The sequence below is a fragment of the Staurois parvus genome, unplaced genomic scaffold, assembly GCF_062004578.1.
Source record: "Staurois parvus isolate SC_StPar_1 unplaced genomic scaffold, SC_StPar_1.0 ptg002439l, whole genome shotgun sequence".
Classification (NCBI taxonomy): Eukaryota; Metazoa; Chordata; class Amphibia; order Anura; family Ranidae; genus Staurois; species Staurois parvus.
In genome coordinates, this window is record NW_028320235.1 from 19175 (window position 1) to 38348 (window position 19174).

The window sequence follows — 19174 nt, forward strand, 5'->3', positions numbered from 1 at the left end:
CAGATCCTATCGCTAGAGGGGTCACCGGCAGGAGGAAGGAGGTCCCGATTCCTCTATATAGATCTTTATATCACTAGAGGGGTCACCGGCGGGAGGAAGGAGGTCCTGATTCCTCTATATAGATCCTATCACTAGAGGGGTCTCCGGGGGGAGGAAGGAGGTCCTGATCCCTCTATATAGATCTTTATATCACTAGAGGGGTCACCGGCAGGAGGAAGGAGGTCCTGATTCCTCTATATAGATCCTATCACTAGAGGGGTCTCCGGCAGGAGGAAGGAGGTCCTGATTCCTCTATATAGATCCTATCACTAGAGGGGTCACCGGCAGGAGGAAGGAGGTCCCGATTCCTCTATATAGATCCTATCACTAGAGGGATCACCGGCAGGAGGAAGGAGGGCCCGATTCCTCTATATAGATCCTATCACTAGAGGGGTCACCGGCAGGAGGAAGGAGGTCCCGATTCCTCTATATAGATCCTATCACTAGAGGGGTCACCGGCAGGAGGAAGGAGGGCCCGATTCCTCTATATAGATCCTATCACTAGAGGGGTCACCGGCAGGAGGAAGGAGGTCCCGATTCCTCTATATAGATCCTATCACTAGAGGGGTCACCGGCAGGAGGAAGGAGGTCCCGATTCCTCTATATAGATCCTATCACTAGAGGTGTCACCGGCAGGAGGAAGGAGGTCCCGATTCCTCTATATAGATCCTATCACTAGAGGGGTCACCGGCAGGAGGAAGGAGGTCCCGATTCCTCTATATAGATCCTATCACTAGAGGGATCACCGGCAGGAGGAAGGAGGGCCCGATTCCTCTATATAGATCCTATAACTAGAGGGGTCACCGGCAGGAGGAAGGAGGTCCCGATTCCTCTATATAGATCCTATCACTAGAGGGGTCACCGGCAGGAGGAAGGAGGTCCCGATTTCTCTGTATAGATCCTATCACTAGAGGGGTCACCGCCAGGAGGAAGGAGATCCTGATTCCTCTATATAGATCTTTATATCACTAGAGGGGTCACCGGCAGGAGGAAGGAGGTCCTGATTCCTCTATATAGATCTTTATATCACTAGAGGGGTCACCGGCAGGAAGAAGGAGGTCCTGATTCCTCTGTATAGATCCTATCACTAGAGGGGTCTCCGGGGGGAGGAAGGAGGTCCTGATTCCTCTATACAGATCCTATCACTAGAGGGGTCACCGGCAGGAGGAAGGAGGTCCTGATTCCTCTATATAGATCCTATCACTAGAGGGGTCACCGGCAGGAGGAAGGAGGTCCTGATTCCTCTATATAGATCCTATCACTAGAGGGATCACCGGCAGGAGGAAGGAGGTCCTGATTCCTCTATATAGATCTTTATATCACTAGAGGGATCACCGGCAGGAGGAAGGAGGTCCTGATTCCTCTATATAGATCTTAGATTAGAATATTGTGTCCAATTCCGGAAATCTAGTAAATAATTAAATTCTCCAAAACTATCATTCTTAAACCCGTAAGCCTCTATAAAGGTCTTCCTTTCACCCTTGAAAGTAAAATAAATATATAAACCCTTTTAGGTGCCACATATATATATATCCTCCAATAATTATTCAAATAATAAATGAATTGGAACTTTATGGACTTTCACTTATTATTTGGATAATGTTGGGAGGATATATATATATATGAAGCACCTAAAAGGGTTTATAAATCCCGGAGATCTCACTTAGAAAACAATATTGATAAGATAGAAGTCCAGAGACGGGGAACGCAAATGGTGAGATCTGAGGGATGAAACAACTTCAGAAACTTAATACGTTCAATTAGAAGGGAAAGGATGGACATGACTGAAACCTGCAACCACTTCCCGTCCGGCCCATGTACAGTTGTGTTCAAAATACTAGCCGTCAGACATCACTAACCGGATCAATCACTGTTTTTGGTGGAAATGATATTTCTACATGGCAAATAATTTCCTAGCAGGTGTAGTAGAGTCATAGAAATCCAACAGACCCGACAGTCATGACATGCATGCTGCTGATTCTGTGTCATTGAATCACTCATTGAAAGGGGCGTGTTCACAATAATAGCCGTGTGGAGTTCTATTAGTGACGTCATTCATTCTTTGAGAAACAGGTAGCAATTATTGCCCTTATTTAAGGAAGGAAGGCAGCAAATGTTGGACATGCTGGTTACAGTGCATTTCTCTCTGAAATTCTGAGGAAAATGGGTCGTTCCAGACATTGTTCAGAAGAACAGCGTACCTTGATTAACCCCTCGCCCTCCTGAGGATTTACCCCCCTTAATGACCACGCCTCTTTTTGCTACTCGGCGCTGCACTAATTCAACTGATAATTGCGCGGTCATGCAACGTTGCACCCAAACGAAATTTACGTCCTTTTTTTTCACACAAATAGAGCTTTCTTTCGGTGGTATTTGATCACCTGTGCGCTTTTTATTTTTCAAGCTGTAAACAAAAAAAGGCCAAAAATTTTGAAGAAAAACGATATTTTTTATTTTCAGCTATAAAAAATATATAGTAAACTCAAAGTTGGTTATAAATTTAGGCCGAAATGTATTCTGCTCCATGTTTTTGGTAAAAAAAATCCCAATAAGTGTATATTGATTGCTTTGTGTGACAGTTATAGCGTCTACAAACTATGGTATAGATACTGCAATTTACGCCATTTTTCTGCTATACAGCGCTGCGCTAGTTTAACGGACAATTGCGCGGTCATGCAATACGGTACATAAATGACATTTACATCCTTTTTTTTCCCCACAAATTGAGCTTTCTTTCGGTGGTATTTGATCGCCTGTGCGGTTTTTATTTTTTGCGCTATAAAAAAAAAAGTCTGACAATTTTGAGGAAAAAAAAACAATATTTTGGACTTTTTACTATTAAACATGTCCAGTAAAAAAAAATGCAAAAATCAAATTTAGTCATAAATTTCTGCCAAAATGCATTCTGCGACATGTCTTTGCTAAAAAAAAAAAACCCAAAACGTGTAAATTAATTGGTTTACGTGAAAGTTATAGCGTTTACAAATGGCGGGAAAGATACGGGGATTTTTAGGGGTTTTTTTATACTAATAATGGCGGCGATCAGCGAATTATGGCTGGACTGCGGCTGACATTCTGACATTGGGGGGTACTGACTTGGGGTCACTGACATCCCCAAAAACACTAATACAGTGATCAGTGCAAAAAAAAAAACCTGACACTGTACTAATGGCACTGGGGAGGAAGGGGTTAACTTTATTTTGCAGGAAAGGGTTATAGGAGTGAGGGGGAGTGTTTTACTAGGGGGCGGGGCGGGGTGTGTACTGGGCGGGACAAGGCTGATCGGGAGAGAGAAACTGTTCTTTCTTGATCAGCTCATCCTTGAGCTGACAGGGAAGTGACAGACAGCACAGCTACTGCAGCTGTGCTCTTTGTCACTGTTTGCTGCCGATCGCCGGGAAACAGCCGCTAAGGACCGGCTGTGACCCGGCGACTGACATCTGCGGCGGTGAAACGCGGGACAAATAGGGCGGCGGCGTGCCCCGCGCGCGCCCCCTATTTGTTTACAAAACACACGTTTTAAAACGTGGTTTTGCCTGTGAGTACCGCCCTGCCGCCGTATATGTACAGTGGCTGGGCGGCATGCGGTTAAAAAGTTGATTGGAGGGGAAAACATGTAAAGAAGTGCAGAAAATGATCGGCTGCTCAGCTAAAATGATGGCAAATGCTTTAAAATGGCAACCAAAACCTGAAAGACGAGGAAGAAAGCGAAAAACTACCATTGGAATGGATAGAAGAATAGTCAAAATGGGGCGGACTCAGCCAACAATCAGCTCCAGGAAGATGAAAGAAGGTGTGACGTTCCCTGTGAGGACTCAGCCAACAATCAGCTCCAGGAAGATGAAAGAAGGTGTGACGTTCCCTGTGAGGACTGTTACAATTAGAAGACGCCGATGTGAAGCCAAACTATCTGCAAGAAGTCCCCGCAAAGTCCCACTGTTGGGAAAAAGACGTGTGCTGAAGAGGTTACAATCTGCCAAAGAGCACATTGACTGGCCTAAAGAGAAATGGCCCAACATTTTGTGGATTGATGAAAGTAAGATTGTTCTTTTTGGGTCTAGTGGGCGGAGACAGTTTGTCAGACGGCCCCCAAACACTGAATTCAAGCCACAGTACACTGTGAAGACCGTGAAGCATGGTGGTGCAAGCATCATGATATGGGGATGTTTCTCATACTACGGTGTTGGGCCTATTTATCGCATACCAGGGATCATGGATCAGTTTGAATCCATCAGAATACTTGAAGAGGTCATGCTGCCTTATGCTGAAGAGGAAATGCCCTTGAAATGGGTGTTCCAACAAGACAACGACCCCAAACACACCAGTAAACGGGCAACATCTTGGTTCCAGACCAACAAGATGGACGTTATGGAGTGGCCAGCCCAATCCCCGGATCTTCATCCAATAGAAAACTTGTGGGGTGACATCCAAAATGCAGTTTCTGAGGCCAAACCAAGAAATAGAGAAGAACTGTGGAATGTGGTCCAATCATCCTGGGCTGGAATACCTGATCACAGGGGCCAGAAGTTGGGGGACTCCATGCAACACAGATGTACAGCAGTTCTCAGAAACAGTGCGACTACAACCAAATATTCATGAAGTCATTCAAAGGAAAGCAAAATCTTCAAACATTTCTCAGTTTATATAGTGAATGTTGGAGTTTGTAAAGAAGAATACAAACACGGCCATTTTTTTGAACCGTCTAATATTCACTTTTCTTCCATTTTTTTAGAGGAACAACACAAATTTGATGTATTTTTCTTCATGTTGTGATTTGGAATAGAATGTGTCGTGTTCCCAATGCATTTGTGTGGATGGAAATAAAAGCTATTAGAAGGATTTTCAGCTTTAGGATTTTCAGCTTTTGACCAATCAGTGATCACATGCAGAGTAGTAAGCAAGATGTCACTTCTGACATCATTGCTTACTACGTGTGAAATCTGTGAATGATCACAGAGGTCACATGGTACAGGGCCATTCACAACATCCTTGTACCATGTGACAAGTTGTGACCAATCACAGCTCACACAGCATTTCTCAATGGCTGCAAGAATGCTGCCAGAGAGAAGGAGAAATTATTGCTTTTACAGCCTTTATGGGTGTAAAAGCAATCGGTGTAAAGAAAAAAAGAAAATAATAAAATACTATAAATATGTAAATAAATATTAAGAACTAAAATACTATAAATATATAAATAAATGTTAAGAAATAAAATACTATAAACATGTAAACAAATAATAAGAAAATACTATAAATATGTAAATAATAAGAAATAAAATACCATAAATATATAAATGTTAGGAAATAAAATAGTATAAATATATAAATAAATGTTAAGAAATAAAATACTATAAATATGTAAATAAATAATAAGAAATAAAATACCATAAATATATAAATAAATGTTAAGAAATAAAATACTATAAATATTTAAATAAATGTTAAGAAATAAAATACTATAAATATTTAAATAAATGTTAAGAAATAAAATACTATAAATATATAAATAAATAAGAAATAAAATACTGTAAATATATAAATAAATATTAAATAAAATACTATATGTAAATAAATATTAAGAAATAAAATACTATAAATATATAAATAAATAAGAAATAAAATACTATAAATATGTAAATAAATAAGAAATAAAATACCATAAATATATAAATAAATAATAAGAAATAAAATACCATAAATATATAAATAAATAAATAGAAATAAAATACTATAAATATATAAATAAATAAGAAATAAAATACTGTAAATATATAAATAAATATTAAGAAATAAAATACTGTAAATATATAAATAAATATTAAGAAATAAAATACTATAAATATATAAATAAATAAGAAATAAAATACTATAAATATGTAAATAAATAAGAAATAAAATACCATAAATATGTAAATAAATAAATAGAAATAAAATACTGTAAATATATAAATAAATATTAAGAAATAAAATACTGTAAATATATAAATAAATATTAAGAAATAAAATACTATGAATATATAAATAAATAATAAGAAATAAAATACTGTAAATATATAAATAAATAATAAGAAATAAAATACTATAAATATATATAGTTGGTAGAATGTTTGGGAAGAACATGGATCTATACTTGGACAAAAAAAAATGGTTGCAGATTTGGTGGATCTCGCATTCTCGGTCGATCTCCTTCGATGTCTACAATCGATCTCTTCTTTTCCAACCTCTTCCAGTATTGATCTGTCTCGTTTACGTCTCTCTGTTTCTGTCGCTTCATCAAAGGATATAAAACACGACCGACATAAAAGTCGTCTATTAGTAGCAGAAGTTCCCGATCCCGGAGCCGTCCCGGTTCTTATTTCCGCGACAAGAAGATGTTTTGTAAGAAAAATTAAGAAATTAAAAAAAAAGTAAAACACGCAAAAAGCTCTCAAAGTGCGTATTGTCGCTGAGACGGCCGGCACCAAAGCCGGAGCCAATCCCGTACGCGGCGGGAGCGCAGACACAAAAGCTGTTTTCTGTATAACAAATGCAATTAGCGCGGAGCGGAGATCGGCGGCGGCGCTGGTGATGGCGGCTCGCCGGGCTCACATATGGCTGCTGGCAGATTGCACGTCGCGGCTCCTTTCATGTCACTTTCATGTTGATGTAATTAAAATTCCGTGTGATTTCCACAACGCTTCATTATTTATGGCCAGGTAAGAAACAAAGGAATGCGGCTTCGTGAACGCGGCTCGCCGGCGGCGGCTCGGGGAGATTTGTGAAATAAACCGATCGCTGTTTTGCGTCCAAATTCCGTAAATATTTGCACATACGCGACACGATCCCGGCCGGGCCGGGAGGCTGGTGTGCTGAGTTCTGATTGGTTCTTACAGTTCACCAAGTGTAGGAGCGCTGCGATGTCTCAAATTCTGCTTTTTGAGGAGTTCAATGTATCCTCTCGGTGATAAACAATGTATCCTCTCGGTGATAAACAATGTATCCTCTCGGTGATAAACAATGTGTCCTCTCGGTGATCTACAATGTATCCTCTCGGTGATAAACAATGTATCCTCTCGGTGATCTACAATGTATCCTCTCGGTGATATACAATGTATCCTCTCGGTGATATACAATGTATCCTCTCGGTGATCTACAATGTATCCTCTCGGTGATCTACAATGTATCCTCTCGGTGATCTACAATGTATCCTCTCGGTGATATACAATGTATCCTCTCGGTGATAAACAATGTATCCTCTCGGTGATAAACAATGTATCCTCTCGGTGATCTACAATGTATCCTCTCGGTGATCTACAATGTATCCTCTCGGTGATAAACAATGTATCCTCTCGGTGATAAACAATGTATCCTCTCGGTGATAAACAATGTATCCTCTCGGTGATAAACAATGTATCCTCTCGGTGATCTACAATGTATCCTCTCGGTGATCTACAATGTATCCTCTCGGTGATAAACAATGTATCCTCTCGGTGACAAACAATGTATCCTCTCGGTGATAAACAATGTATCCTCTCGGTGATCTACAATGTATCCTCTCGGTGATAATGCATCATCTCACAATATACAATGTATCCTCTCGGTGATAAACAATGTATCCTCTCGGTGATAATGCATCATCTCACAATATACAATGTATCCTCTCGGTGATACACAATGTATCCTCTCGGTGATAAACAATGTATCCTCTCGGTGATAAACAATGTATCCTCTCGGTGATAAACAATGTATCCTCTCGGTGATCTACAATGTATCCTCTCGGTGATCTACAATGTATCCTCTCGGTGATCTACAATGTATCCTCTCGGTGATCTACAATGTATCCTCTCGGTGATATACAATGTATCCTCTCGGTGATCTACAATGTATCCTCTCGGTGATCTACAATGTATCCTCTCGGTGATCTACAATGTATCCTCTCGGTGATATACAATGTATCCTCTCGGTGATATACAATGTATCCTCTCGGTGATAAACAATGTATCCTCTCGGTGATAAACAATGTATCCTCTCGGTGATAATGCATCATCTCACAATATACAATGTATCATCAGATAGAGCCCACCTCCTTTCCTGGCTCGGAAAATTCCAGCCTCATCTTGCCCTTTCCTCCGCAGCCTGTCCTTGACCCCGCCCCTTTCCTTCGTTGGATTTCAGTTCTTTCAATGATGGAGGCTCATCGTCACATGTGGGCGTTACCTATGCAAACACAGTCTCACTAGGACCTCCCACTCCTCCAGACTGACACCCAGCCATCCCAGCATTTTGATATTTGCATAACTCCTCCCACTGCTTGCATCAGGACTGAGGGCTCATGAGAGGAGTACAGAGGCCAGGCGCTGTGATGTTTTCAGGAAGCCATGTACAGCACCCTCCAGCCCCTCCCACCAGACATGATCTGCCTGCATTGCTTAGGGAAGCCCATAGACCCAGTCATGACATCCAATTTTTTCTGGAAACTATATACAGCACCCTGCCAGCCCTTCCCACCCGCCATGATTAGATAGGCATTGCTTAGAAAGGCACAGAAACCCAGTAATGACATCATATTTTTTTTTCAGGCAGCTGTATACAGGACCCTGCCAGCTCTTCCCATCTGCCATGATTGGATAGGCATTGCATAGAGAAGTGCAGAGATCTAGTGTTGCCATCACTGATGGGGGAGGGGGAAGGAACCAGGAAAGGCAAAAATATGAAAATGTAGCTTCCAGCTCATGTGATTGGCTCTTAGTTTCTATCCAACAGCAACAACTGGAGCTGATCATGTGATCCTTGTAGGCCGGCCCTCGTACTTGGCCGAGGAAGTTGTTGAGACGGCCTTTCTCAGTATTTGCAGAACAAAAGCAGGTAAGTATCTGTCTGAATCTGTGCCGTGCGTACAGACAACCCCCAGACTTTTTTTTTCCCTTTTTTCCCGTTTTCCCCCCCCCCTTTTTTTCTCTTTTTTTCCTTTTTTTCTCCTTTTTTTCTTTCCTTTTTTCCCTTTTTTTCTTTCCTTTTTTTCTTTCCCTTTTTTCTCCTTTTTTTTCTCTTTTTCCTTCCTTTCTTTTCCCTTTTTCCTTTTTTTCCCCCTTTTTTTCCCTTTTTTCTTTCCTTTTTTTCCCCTTTTTTTTTTTCCTTTTTTTCCCTTTTTTTCTTTCCTTTTTTTCCCCTTTTTTTCTTTCCTTTTTTTCCCTTTTTCTTTCCTTTCTTTTCCTTTTTTTCTTTCCTTTTTTTTCTCTTTTTCTTTCCTTTCTTTTCCCCCTTTTTTCCTTTTTTTTCCCCCTTTTTTTCTTTCCTTTTTTTCCCCCTTTTATTCTTTCCTTTTTTTCCCCCCTTTTTTTCTTTCCTTTTTTTTTCCCTTTCCTTTTTTCCCCTTTTTTTCTTTCCTTTTTTTTCCTTTCCTTTTTTCCCTTTTTTTCTTTCCTTTTTTTTCCTTTTTTTCCCTTCTTTTTTTTCCTTTTTTTCCCTTTTTTTCTTTCCTTTTTTCCCTTTTTTTCTTTCCTTTTTTTCCCCTTTTTTCTTTCCTTTTTTTCCCTTTTTTTCTTTCCCTTTTTCTTTCCCTTTTTCTTTCCCTTTTTCTTTCCTTTCTTTTCCCCCTTTTTTCCTTTTTTTTCCCTTTTTTAATTTTTTTTTAAATTTGTTTCCTGGACAGAAGCGGCGCTTCACTTTAAATGCGTCTTTCTTCCCTATCAGTGTGGAGATACTCAGCACATTGCGGAGTCAATAGAACATTTAATTCGCCATCAGCTCTGGTAACAGCGCATAAATCAGCGGCGGGGTGGGGGTGGGGAGATATGCGCAGCGTCCTCGCGGTGGGTCGCTCTCCGTGCGATTCATCATGTGAAGACTCTTCGCGGCGATTCATCTTAATTTGCATGCGATTTCTGACATTACGGAAAAATCCAAGAATACTTTAATTCCTGAATTCCTGTATTCTTCAATCCTCCCCGCTGCTCGCGCCAGATGCTCCCCGCGTTTGATTTCACCTGCGCAGCCCGAACGCCATCTGTCGCCGTGGCACATCGACGAACGCAGCGCGAGGAAACATTCTGACGGGAAGATGAAAGTTTTTGGGCGCTGAAAACGATTCGGATTTCTCAGCGGCTGGAAGGAGAACATCTTTCGGTAATTGTAGATGAGTGACTGTGGAGAGGAGGAACACTCCTGCTAATCATCGGCCAATCACAGTTCAAACGGCAGAGGCCCGCTCGCGCTTTGGCGCTGAAGAACACGAACCGCAATCCCAACATTTACGTTTACATGACGCCCTATCACAGCACCCCCCCCCCCACTTCATGCCTGCAAACTGGTACCTACACCTCCCCCTCCAGAGGATTTACCGCCCCCCCCCCCCCCACTTCCTGACCAGGCCATTTTTCACCATACGACGCTACGTGACAATTGCGCGATCGTGCAGCGCTGCACCCAAATTCAATTTCCATCCTTTTTTTCCCACAAGTATAGCTTTCGGTGGTATTTGATCGCCTGTGCGGTTTTAATTTTTTGCACTATAAACAAAAAAAAAAGAGAAATTTGTTTTTTAATTTTTGCTATTAAACATGTCCAGTAAAAAAAAATTTAAAAATCTAATTTTTTCATAAATTTTGGCCAAAATGTATTCAGCTGCACCCAAATTCAATTTATGTCTTTTTTTTCCCCACAAGTAAAGCTTTCGGTGGTATTTGATCACCTGTGCGGTTTTAATTTTTTGCGCTATAAACAAAAAAAAAAATTTTTGAGAAAATTTTTTTTTTTTTTTTTTTTACTTTTACAGTTTTTTACTGGACATGTTTAATAGCAAAAAGTAAAAAAATCAAATTTTTTCATAAATTTCAGCCAAAATTTATTCTGCTGCACCCAAATTCAATTTATGTCCTTTTTTTCCCACAAGTATAGCTTTCGGTGGTATTTGATCGCCTGTGTGTTTTAAATTTTTTGCACTGTAAACAAAAAAAAAAAATTTTGCAGAAAACAAATTTTTTTTTAACTTTTTGCTATTAAACATGTCCAGTAAAGAAAATTAAAAAAATCTAATTTTTTCATAAATTTCGACCAAAATGTTTTCAGCTGCATCTAAATTCAATTTACGTCCTTTTTTTCCCACAAGTAAAGCTTTCGGTGGTATTTAATCGCCTGTGCGGTTTTAATTTTTTGCACTATAAACAAAAAAAAAATTTTTTGAGAAAAATTTTTTTTTGCTATTAAACATGTCCAGTAAAAAAAATTTAAAAAGTCAAATTTTTTCATAAATTTCAGCCAAAATGTATTCTGCTGCACCCAAATTCAATTTATGTCCTTTTTTCCCACAAGTATAGCTTTCAGTGGTATTTGATCGCCTGTGCGGTTTTTTTTTTTAAATTTTTTGCGTTATAAACAAAAAAAAAACAATTTCGAGAAAAAAAAACTATATTTTTTACTTTTTGCTATTAAACATGTCCAGTAAAAAAAATCAAATTTTTTCATAAATTTCGGCCAAAATGTATTCCGCTCCCAAAAAAAATCCAGATACGTGTAAAATAATTGCTTGACGTGAAAGTTACAGCGTCTACAAATGGCGGTATATAAACTGGGATTTTTTTTTTTTATACTAGTAATGGCGGCGATCAGCGACTTATAGCGGGACTGTGGCGGGCGTTCTGACACTGGGGGAGGGGACTGACTTGGTGTCACTGACATCCCCAGTGACACCAATGCAGTGATCAGTGCTAATAAAAAGCACCGACACTGTACTAATGGCACCGGGCAGGAAGGGGTTAACATGAGGGGCAATGAAGAGGTCAGCTGTCTGCTGTTTTACTAGGGAGACATGCTGCTTTGTATCGCTGTGCTGTGCGGAGCAATACAAAGCAGCATGTCCTTGCTGACAGGGAAGAGATCTGTGTTGTTTACAAACGTCTCTCCCCTCTCAGCTCTACACGGCGATCGCTGGGTGCCGGTGGGAAATCTCCGGCCGGGACCTGATGATTGACATCCCTAGCCGCCAATGGCCCCCTACCCGGAAATGCAAATCACGTATTTATAGGTGATTTTGCGCAGCCCTGACAACCTGTAGCGGTAGTTCTACTATAGGGCGGCGGGAAAACGGGTTATCCCGGGTCTTGTATACAAAGCCTCTCTGTGATGGGTGTCACCCAGAAAATGGGCTTATTCATACAGAAGCCAGCTGGTGGAGCTGAAGGGCATGTCTACCTGTCTATTCTTAGCTGCTCTGCTGGACAAAGCCTATTGTTCCTGGAGCCGCCTTCTGTGATGGGTCTCCCCCAGAAAATGGGCTTAGTTGTATAGAAACCAGTAGGGTTAGCTGTAGGACATGTCTACCTGTCTATTCTTAGTTGCTGTGATGAACAAAGCCTTATGTTTCTGAATCATCCCTCTGTGATAGCTTTCACCCAGAAAATGGGTACAGTGATAGAGAAGCCAGCAGGTGGAGCTGTAGGTCATGTCTACCTGTCTATTCTTAGCTGCTCTGATGAACAAAACCTTCTGTTTCTCGATCCTCCCTCTGTGACAGGTTTCACCCAGAAAATGAGTACACTGATAGAGAAGTCAGCAGGTGGAGCTGTAGGTCATGTCTACCTGTCTATTCTTAGCTGCTCTGTTTCTGGATCCTCTCTCTGTGACAATTATCACCCAGAAAATGGATATATTCGTAGAGAATCCAGCAGTTAGTGCTGTAGGTCATGGTCTACCTGTCTATTCTTAGCTGCTGTGATGAACAAAGCCTTCTGTTTTTGGATCCTCCCTCTCTGATAGTTTTCACCCAGAAAATGAGTACATTGATACAGAAGCCAGTAGTTAGAGCTGTAGGTCATGTCTACCTGTCTATTCTTAGCTGCTCTGTTTCTGGATCCTTCCTCTGTGACAAGTATCACCCAGAAAATGGGTACAGTGATAGAGAAGCCAGCAGGTGGAGCTGTAGGTCATGTCTACCTGTCTATTCTTAGCTGCCCTGATGAACAAAGCCTTCTGTTTCTGGATCCTCCCTCTGTGACAGGTAGCACCCAGAAAATGGGTATACTAGAGAAGCCAGCAGTTCAGTTGGATCTGTAGGTCATGTTTACCTGTCTGTTCTTAGCTGCTCTGCTGGACAAAGCCTATTGTTCCTGGAGCCTTCTTCTGTGACAGGTTTCACCCAGAAAATGAGCTTAACTGTAGGGAAGCCAGCAGGTGGAGCTGTGGGGCAGTTCTACCTGTCTATGCTTAGCTGCTCTGCTGAAAAATAAAATCTATTGTTCCTGGACCCTCCTTCTGTAGAGAAGCCAGCAGGTGAAGCTGTAGGGCACGTTTAGCTGTCTATTCTTAGCTGCTCTGCTGAACAAAGTCAATCGTTTACAAAGCTCAGTTACACAGACAACTAAAGGAGCCTGAGCAGTAACTCCACCCCCTCCTGACTTGCTCCGTTCAGCTGTAGAGCTGCAATTAGACAGAGGAAGTCTGAAAGCAAAGCCTGTGTCTGGGTGCACCTAAAATTTAAAGTGATAGTAAATCAAAAAAAAAAAATCACATGAATGCCTTCACAATACATTTTCTGAACAATGCGCGCCTTTCTTTTTCTTTTCTTAGTTTCTCTTTTGAAGCCAACAGTTAGAGCTGTAGGTCATGTCTACCTGTCTATTCTTAGCTGCTGTGATGAACAAAGCCTTCTGTTTCTGGATCCTCCCTCTGTGATGGGCTTCACCCAGAAAATGAGTACACTGATAGAGATACCTGATGATGCTGCCAATGATGTTGTCTTCCTTGTCTGAGTGGCGATGATCTGCAGTCCCTATGTGCATTGTCACCACGTTACAGTCTAAAGCAGGGGCGGACTGACAACTCATGGGGCCCCCGGGCAATAGGGGATCATGGGGCCCCTGTGTCCTTGCCCAAACTCAAAAAAGCCTATGAAAAAGGTACCAGGGGCATCTCATGGGGCCCCCTACTGACCCCGGGCCCTCGGGCAGTGCCCGAGTTTCCAAATGGTCAGTCCGCCCCTGGTCTAAAGTAAGCCACACCCATGACTTCCTCTGCACCAAAGGTCCCATGACCACCTTGCGCATTGTGGACCCAGTTTGTGGGCAGGACTAAGCCACGCCACGTGGCACCCGGACATAAGCTTCCTTCCCAGTCGGCCCCACAGTCCTTGGCAATGAAGGAAAAATGTTGCAGAGAATCCGTTGTCCACGGATCTGCACCATCAGGTGGGGCTGCATGTGACGTGGGACCCTGAAGGGGCTGAAGTTGCTGGTGACCATGGAATGTTGCCTGAACAAACATGGTGCCTCATTTCATCATGGACAGCAAGTTAGGACCAAGAGCAAATGTGAAATTCTGCGTGAAACTGGGCAAATCGCTGGATCTCTGCAATGTTATCAAAATGGCGACCTTTGAGCTGGATCATCATCTTCAGGAAGAGGGCATTTTGGGGGGTTGAGCTCGTTGAAGGTCTTCTTGATCTCTTGTGGTCTTCTAGTGATGTTCTTCCACTCTTGAAGCACGCATGCCGCTCAAAAGACCTCAAACGACTCCTTGCAGCATTGCTGAAAACTTGCCGAATCATGTCGAAAAGGCGGGGGTGCATGTGACGTGGGAACCTGAAGGGGCTGAAGTTGCTGGTGACTATGGAATGTTGCCTGAACAAACATGGTGCCTCATTTCATCATGGACAGCAGGTTAGAACAAAGAGCAAATGTGAATTTCTGCGAGAAACTGTTACCCAGTTTCACTGGGGGATCTCCTTCATCTTCGGGAAGAGAGAATTTTCGGGGGTCTGAGCTCGTTGAAGGTCTTCCTGATCTCTTGTTGTCTTTTGTCTGAAACTGGGCAAATCGCTGGATCTCCCCAACGTTGTCAAAACAGCGACCTTTGAACTGGATCTTCATCTTCAGGAAGAGGACATTTTCACTGGTTGAGCTCGTTGAAGGTCTCCCTGATCTCTCATCGTCTTCTACGTGAAACTGGGCAAATCGCTGGATCTCCGCAATGTTATCAAAATGGCGACCTTTGAGCTGGATCTTCATCTTCAGGAAGAGGGCATTTTTGGGGTTGAGTTAGTTCAGTGTTTCTCAACTCCAGTCCTCATGGACCCCCAACAGGTCATGTTTTCAGGATTTCCATTATTTTGCACAGGTGATTTGATCAGTTTCACTGCCTTAGTAATTACCACAGCTGTTTCATCTGAGGGAAATCCTGAAAACATGACCTGTTGGGGGTCCATGAGGACTGGAGTTGAGAAACACTGAGTTAGTTGAAGGTCTTCATGATCTCTCGTCTTTTGTGTGAAACTGGGAAAATCGCTGGATCTCCACAATGTTATCAAAACAGCGATCTTTGAGCTGGATCTTCATCTTCAGGAAGAGGGCATTTTTGGGGGTTGAGCTCGTTGAAGGTCTTCCTGATCTCTTGTTGTCTTCTAGTGATGTTCTTCCACTCTTGAAGCGCGCGTGCCGCTCAAAACACCTCAAACGACTCCTTGCAGCATTGCTGTAAACTTGTCGAAAAGGCGGGGCTGCATGTGATGTGGGACCCTGAAGGGGCTGAAGTTGCTGGTGACCATGGAATGATGCCTGAACAAACATGGTGCCTCATTTCATCATGGACAGCAAGTTAGAACAAAGAGCAAATGTGAATTTCTGCATGAAACTGGGCAAACTGGGGGATCTCCTTCATCTTCGGGAAGAGAGAATTTTCGGGGGTTGAGCTTATTGAAGGTCTTCCTGATTTCTTGTCGTCTTCTGTGTGAAACTGGGCAAATCGCTGGATCTCTGCAACGTTATCAAAACAGTGATCTTTGAGCTGGACCATCATCTTCAGGAAGAGGGCATTTTTGGGGGTTGAGCTCTTTGAAGGTCTTCCTGATCTCTCGTCATCTTCTGCGTGAAACTTGGCAAATCGCTGGATCTCCGCATTGTTATCAAAACAGCGACCTTTGAGCTGGATCTTCATCTTCGGGAAGAGGGCATTTTCGAGGGTTGAGCTCGTTGAAGGTCTTCCTGATCTGTCGTCTTCTGCGTGAAACTGTGCAAATCGCTGGATCTCTGCATTGTTATCAAAACGGTGACCTTTGAGCTGGATCTTCATCTTCGGAAAGACGGCATTTGCAGGGGTTGAGCTCGTTGAAGGTCTTCCTGATCTCTCATCGTCTTCTGCGAGAAACTGGCAAATCGCTGGATCTCCACAACGTTATCAAAATGGCGACCTTTGAGCTGGATCTTCATCTTCAGGAAGAGGACATTTTCAGGGGTTGAGTTCGTTGAAGGTCTTCCTGATCTCTCGTCATCTTCTGAGTGAAACTGGGCAAATTGCTGGATCTCCGCAACGTTATCAAAACAGTGATTATTAACCTGGATCTTCATCTTCAGGAAGAGGGCATTTTCGGGGGTTGAGTTCATTGAAGGTCTTCCTGATCTCTTGTCATCCTCTGCGTGAAACTGGGCAAATCGCTTTATCTCTGCAATGTTATCAAAACGGCGACCTTTGAGCTGGATCATCATCTTCGGGAAGAGGGCATTTTCGGGGTTGAGTTCGTTGAAGGTCTTCCTGATCTCTTGTTGTCTTCTAGTGATGTTCTTCCGCTCTTGAAGCACACATGCCGCTCAAAACACCTCAAACGACTCCTTGCAGCATTGCTGTAAACTTGCCAAATCATGTCGAAAAGGCGGGGCTGCATGTGACCTGGGAACCTGAAGGGGCTGAAGTTGCTGGTGACCATGGAATGTTGCCTGAACAAACATGGTGCCTCATTTCATCATGGACAGCAAGTTAGAACAAAGAGCAAATGTGAATTTCTGCGTGAAACTGGGCAAACTGAGGGATCTCGTTCATCTTCGGGAAGGGAGCATTTTCAGGGGTTGAGCTCGTTGAAGGTCTTCCTGATCTCTCGTCGTCTTCTAGTGATGTTCTTACGCAAAATCAAAAATATCAAAAGGTAACCAAAAACTGTATGTAAACACACACAAAAAGGGGCACTGAGGGTGTGTCATATGGTCTCCTCCCAAAGAGGGAGCACCCCTCCCTGACCCCCCACCCTTCCCAGGTGCAAGAATCCTGATGGGATCAAGGCACACTGAGGTCCACCAAGCGGATAGGCCTGGAGAACCCTGCTCCTCATGGCCAGCTGAAGCCAACCAACGAGTACTGGGTGAAGGGCTCAACTAAAGAGAACCCCCCCTCCAAAACCAAGGAGGAAGGAACCTAAGGGCCACACATCCTCCACCTAGACTTCAGGGTAGACCCAGAGATCCACACTCTACCATCATGGGTGGGGAAAAAAAAAACTATATAAATGCCTACATGAAAAAAAAAAAATACTAAATACAAAAAAAAAGGGCCAGTGCATGTGCAACGGGTAGGCCTTGTGGCCTGGTAATAAAAAATTGCTCCGACCTTGGTCAAAAGACTTAGCCCAGGGGTGGGCAACTGTGGCCCTCCAGCTGTTAGGGAACTACAAGTCCCATCATGCCTCTGCCTTTGGGAGCCATGCTTGTAACTGTCAGTTTTGCAATGCCTCGTGGGACTTGTAGTTCTACAACAGCTGGAGGGCCACATTTGCCCACCCCTGACCTAGCCCATAAGGTGACCTGCAAAAAATAAGTGATGTTGTGGCATGTGCTCATTCCCACAGTGGGGTCTCAAATCTATAGATCACTAGACGCACCCCCAGGATGCCACTCCCAGGGGGCACTTAACACCATAGGCACCGCCTCCCCAACCCCTGGTTAGATAAGGCAGCACCATTCAAACCAGGAGGAACCAAGCTCCTCGGAACCCTCCACAACAGGACCCCCATTTTACCCAGTAGGCACTCGATTCAGAATCCTTCCCACGAGGAAGATCCTTCTGGACCCCCATCATACCAGCAGGGATATTACAGCCAGCCAGAAGGCAGCAGAGCGCCCCCCACTGGACACTGATAAGAACACATACTACTCTTCGTTTTAGCCAAAGGCTGAGAAGACAAATCCTACGCCTAAGCCCGAGTCCTAGCGTCCCAGAATGCACCATATTTCCGAAATTTCTTTTTAAACAACTCCTCCCCCCCCTCCCCGTTGCGGCGTGATCTTGCGTATTTCGTGATCTATCAGACGTTTCCCTTTATTGAGTTCGGTAATGAGAAGCCGATCGCTTTAATGGTTGACAAACTTTGACATTCAGAGAAAAACATTCTGTTATTTCCACGCAGAGCTGTAGGCGAAAGCGGGACTTACTGTATGCGGCGCCCGCCGTCCGATCCGCCGTTCCCAAATCACTTCATAATGAGAATATGCTAAATAGTAACGGAGAGGGAAGTGTTCCTCCTGTGGGAGGGCGACGGCCTCTCGCCGCCATATTGTTATGGAGAGAGAAGTGTTCCTCCTGTGGGAGGGCGATGGCCTCTCGCCGCCATATTGTTACGGAGAGAGAAGCGTTCCTCCTGTGGGAGGGCGATGGCCTCTCGCCGCCATATTGTTACGGAGAGAGAAGCGTTCCTCCTGTGGGAGGGCGACGGCCTCTCGCCGCCATATTGTTACGGAGAGAGAAGCGTTCCTCCTGTGGGAGGGCGACGGCCTCTCGCCGCCATATTGTTACGGAGAGAGAAGCGTTCCTCCTGTCGGAGGGCGATGGCCTCTCGCCGCCATGTTGTTACGGAGAGAGAAGTGTTCCTCCTGTGGGAGGGCGATGGCCACTCGCCGCCATATTGTAACGGAGAGAGAAGCGTTCCTCCTGTGGGAGGGCGATGGCCTCTCGCCGCCATATTGTAACGGAGAGAGAAGCGTTCCTCCTGTGAGAGGGCGATGGCCTCTCGCCGACATATTGTAGGGTTCCTGAACCTGGGAACTCAGCACAGGGACGGTGGGAACCCCTGATAATGGGCACAGCGAGTGTACAGACCCAGGACCTCAGCACAGGGATGGTGGGAACCCGGAACAGGGATGGTGGGAACCCCTTATAACGGGCACAACGGGTGTACAGACCCGAGAACTCAGCACAGGGATGGTGGGAACCCCTCATAATGGGCAAAGCGGGTGTACAGACCTGGGAACTCAGTACAGGGATGGTGGGAACCCCTCATAATGGGCACAGCGGGTGTACAGACCTGGGAACTCAATACAGGGATGGTGGGGACCCCTCATAATGTGTACAGTGAGTGTACAGAGCTGGGAAGGGATGGTGGGAACTGTTGGGGTTCTATCTCTCC